Source organism: Cupressus sempervirens, chromosome 11, assembly GCF_028749045.1.
Source record: "Cupressus sempervirens isolate cs-2001-9-10 chromosome 11, ASM2874904v1, whole genome shotgun sequence".
NCBI classification, from domain to species: Eukaryota; Viridiplantae; Streptophyta; class Pinopsida; order Cupressales; family Cupressaceae; genus Cupressus; species Cupressus sempervirens.
In genome coordinates this window covers 623,083,767-623,088,584 of record NC_143128.1, presented here as the reverse complement: position 1 = coordinate 623,088,584, position 4,818 = coordinate 623,083,767, and the positions used below count along the sequence as shown (strand labels likewise).

The window sequence follows — 4,818 nt, the reverse complement described above, 5'->3', positions numbered from 1 at the left end:
ATGGGAAATCATGAGAAAGAAAACAAGAACTAGAGCAAACAATGGTGTCTTGGAGGATAAAGGAAAGTGGGATGTGGCATCCCTTGTGTTGCATGATATTAATAAAAATAGACTTTGCCAAGTGGGTGTCTATTTATGAACATGCACACATATTATATTTCTAATTTTTTGGCTTCTAAAATATATTGAAACACGAGAGTGATAAGTGATACATTAGAAAGTAAATTTATTGTTCTAGCTTTAAGCCTTTTTTAGTTGTATATAATACATAAACTCAATATATCTAGAAAATAAAATTCTCGGTATGCATATAGTCTTATAAGTAAATTGACTGAAATTCATTATCGGATCTATCTTGAATGGCTTAGGGTCAAACTTGAGTGCTTCTGATTTGTCTTTTAATGAAAGTATTAGATGTAGTAGATATGAAGCTGTTACAATTTGATTTACTACATAACCTCTAATATCTAAACAAACAAAAATAACACTAATTAAAAATATCTTTGAAGAAGATGTCAAATCCTTATAAATGTCAACCTTCTTGATTATTTGACTTTAAAGCCTTGCTTGAATGTTCAATAATATACATATATAAATATATTAGATACAATGTTTAAACTCAAATTTAAATATTTTATTAATTATTACTCTTTACTGATCTTAAATAGTCACCACAACATGCTAAACAAATCTATGTCTAGCATTGGTTCCTATTAGTTCCTAATGACTATTTAAAAATGGATGATAATTTTAGAGCTCGTATTTTGAATCTCAAGGTCAACCATGAACCTTTGAAGAAAGTACCTAAATATCACAAGGTTAATCCCACACAAAGGCATGCAAATCTTGAAATTAGACTTAGGTAGTAGCAGTCAATGGTTATTATTCATTGAAAATGAGGTGAATTTCAAAAGGACGAAGGTAGAAATTGAATGACGGTACTTGAGGCAGAGGTCTGGATCTTATCCAAACCGACTGAAAATTTAAGCTAGAAAGATGGGGTTGGTTCTCTGCTTTTTGGGAAGAAGTCAAACCAGTTCATCATCTTCTTAGACATGGCGGCATTGCTAGTCTGTGCGTGTTCGAGCACAGTTACTTCCTCTTCCCAATGGCAAATTACCTCGCTGCAAATAAAGCATGGCAATACAAATACATTCATAGGGCAGTTTTCGCAGACACAGAGAAGTGGGCACTTAAAGGTGAAGGGGGTTGCTATGAGAGAAAATGCTGTGATGACCGACATAGACGAGAATTATCATGTAACAAAACTATGCAAGCGAGGTTTATTGAGAGAAGCTCTTAATCATTTACAAACCGTGGGAAAAAATGGCTCCAAAATCTACCCAGGTACTTATGGTTCCCTGTTAAATTTGTGTCTTGATAAGAAGGCTTTGCCAGAGGCAAAGATAGTACATGAACACATGGTAACAAATGACATTAAGGTAGACAGATATCTGGGTAACTATCTCATCAATGTGTATTCAAAATTAGGGCAAGTTGAGGTTGCTCGCCAACTGTTTGACGAGATGTCTGACGCAAATTTTATTTCATGGAGTTCCATGATTGGAGGGTATGCTCAGAATGGACTTGGTTCGGAGGCGCTGCAAATGTTTAGTAGAATGCTAGAGGCAAATTACTTTCCAAACAAGATTATATTGGCCAGTGTTTTTCGTGCCTGTTCCTATATTTCGATGCTGGAAACTGGCAAGCAGGTTTATGCGTATGTCATCAAGAGTGGAGATAGTGAACAGGCATCGACAGGGTGTGCTGTTGTTAATATGTTCATGAAATGTGGGTTTAGTGAGCTTGCGCGCACGGTGTTTGACAGATTGCCTGAGAAAACTGTTATGACATGGACTGCAATGATTGTGGGGTACATTCAGAATAGGGATGAACGGGAAGCACTCAGTTTGTTTTGTGAAATGCTAGGCACGGGTATGGAGTTGGATCACTTCGTTTTCTCAAGTGTTCTTCGGGCATGTGGCAGCACGTTGGATCTGGGTCTCGGGAAACAAATACATGGATGTATCGTAAAGTATGGATACCAATCAGATGTTGGTGCTGCAACTCCTCTTGTTGATATGTATGCGAAATGCAATCATATAGAGGATGCACGACAATTGTTTGACAGAATGTCTCAAAGAAATGTTGTCTCATGGTGTGCAATGATGGCAGGGTACGTGGACAAAGGCGATGGTGAAGAAGCCCTCAGTATCTTTAAACAAATGCAGCGTTCAGGATTGAAACCAAACCAATTTATTTACTCGAGTCTTTTTGACGCATGTGCCAAACTAGCAGCTCTAGAACAGGGGAAACAGGTACATGCTAATTTTATCAAGAGCGTATCGAACCCATATGATCAGATCAGTTTAGTGAACATGTATTCCAGATCTGGAACCATTGATGATGCACATAAAATATTCAATAGAATGCTGGAAAGAGATGTGGTTGCCTGGACGACATTGATTGTAGGATACGCACAGCATGGTCTAGGAAGGGAAGCCCTCGAACTTTTTGAAAAAATGCAAGTTGCAGGCGTTAAACCTAATCATATAACTTTTGTAGGTGTTCTTTCAGCTTGTAGCCACATGGGCTTAGTTGATGAAGGTTGGGAATACTTCAATTCAATGAAATCTACTCATGGCATTGAGCCTACTACAGATCACTTTGCCTGCATGGTGGATATCCTTGGCCGTGCTGGATACCTAGAAGAGGCAGAAGCCTTAATTAGTCAGATGCCATTTGAACCAAATGCTTTGATTTGGCGAACCTTACTTGGCGCTTGTAGGGTTCACGGCAATATAGAGCTTGGCAAACGTGCAGCAGAATGTATTCTGAAATTGGAACCAGAAGATGATGCAGCCTATATCTTGTTAGCTAACATGAATTCTTCTATGGGTAATTGGGAAGAGGCGGCAAATATAAGAAAAACGATGAGTAAAATGGGGATTAAAAAGAAGGTTGGACGCAGCTGGATAGAGGTAAAGAACAAGGTGCACACATTTGTTGCAAGCGATTGCTCACACCCACAAACAGAGGAAATATATGGTAAGTTGGACTCATTGCTTAAGGAAATGAAAGAGATAGGTTACATACCTGATACAAGTTCTGCACTCCATGACGTGGAGGATCACCAGAAGGAACACCTTGTATTTCACCATAGCGAGAAGTTGGCTATTGCTTTTGGGCTTATAAGCACAGCCCGTGGTTCCCCTGTTTTGGTCTTTAAGAATCTCCGTGTTTGCGGTGATTGCCACACCGCTTCTAAGTTAATCTCCGAAATTGAGGGACGAGAAATTATTGTAAGGGATTCTTACCGCTTCCATCATTTTAAGGATGGAATTTGTTCTTGTAACGATTACTGGTAATTGTACATAATGAAAAAAACATCCCCTGCTCCTCCATTCCCACCCATGAACATGTTTTGTGGGATGGTTGAGATCCAGGAGTTCTTTATTGTTTACCCTACTCTGAACATTGGTTTTCAGTAGATCATCTTCTTCTGGCACGGTGCGCAAGCCCTTTCTACAATCAACATGACTCTTGTCTTAGAATCAGTGTGTGGGAGGACTCTTTTACTCTCAATTTGTTATCACAAATAAAGATTATGCAGTGTACTACTATAAGTATAAACTATGAGATCAGGTTTGATATCACAAATAAAGATTATGCAGTGTACTACTATAAGTATTAACTATGAGATCAGGTGCACATATTGCACAAAAGTCTATGTTTGGATTAGGGCAAGGGATCCAAATTACCGGAAAGGTTTTTTTGCTGACAAGCTTTTATGTAGGCTGTTTATTTTTAGAACAAGATCAAATGCATTTTCGTACAGCCATTTTCCTTCGTAAAGCAAACGTTTGTCTTTTCTTAAAAAGGGTAAATTACTTGGAAGCCAAAGTAATCTGAATTTTCCTTCACAAATGAAGGCAACTCTACTTTGAATGCCACTAATAAAAGTCTTGGGATTGATGTTTACTGACTAAATGATGGTAAACTCATGAATTTAGGAGCATGTCAAATTGTGATATTGCTATCAGGATCTATGTGTGTCGTTCTTGACATTTAAATCTTATAGCAATATCACAATGTTAAATTGTGATATTGCTATCAGGATCTAACTGTGTAGTTCTTGACATTTAAATCGTATAGCAATATCACAAACTCATGAATGTTGGCTTAAATTATTAAATTCTTACGGTTACCAATAGTTACCAATATTAACTCATGGGAATAATCCGTCCACTTTCCAAATATAGATATGATGTCAACTGATCACCTAGTGACTTGCTATAAATAAAAAGCATGAATAAAACATGCAAGTAACTTATTAAATTGCTGATTACAAAGGAAAGTTATAAACGCTCCACCGATTTTACTCTTTATCTTTCATTCAGACTGTTACAATCTGGAAAACATAATTAAAAGCCACTGATTCGTTCATATTGGATCTAAGAATCTTCTTCTACATTTATGAGACTTCAAGACTGGCCAAATAAATCTTAAGGAATCCAGTCTGCCCCAAAAGAGAGCTTTTCACCATAGTTTCTTTTTTCTTGCATTCATGGCTGTGTTATCAGCATTATTTATCTAAATAACCTGCACACCCTGGAAAAGTAAAGTGTTTCTGTATTTTGATTGGCTTGGACATTATTCAACAGTGGCATTATTTATTGATTTTCCTCAGGATTCATATAGCTGAGAGAGTTTCTTCCACTCATGGCATATCTGGACCTGAAATGTTAATCCGGCAGAGTGAGTTCTGCATTCTGAAAACTGAATTGTATAACCTAATATGTGAGTATAGTGGGAGCA

The 4,818-nt window shown here is 37.4% G+C and overlaps 1 pseudogene across 1 annotated transcript; it reads left to right on the top strand.

Annotated features, from left to right (window-relative positions):
- The first annotated feature begins 772 nt into the window (after positions 1-772).
- Positions 773-3,633, top strand: LOC149531243 (pentatricopeptide repeat-containing protein At4g14850 pseudogene; annotated as a pseudogene). The gene has a single exon (XR_016358810.1). The product of XR_016358810.1 is annotated as a pentatricopeptide repeat-containing protein At4g14850 pseudogene (transcript).
- The last annotated feature ends 1,185 nt before the right edge of the window (positions 3,634-4,818 follow it).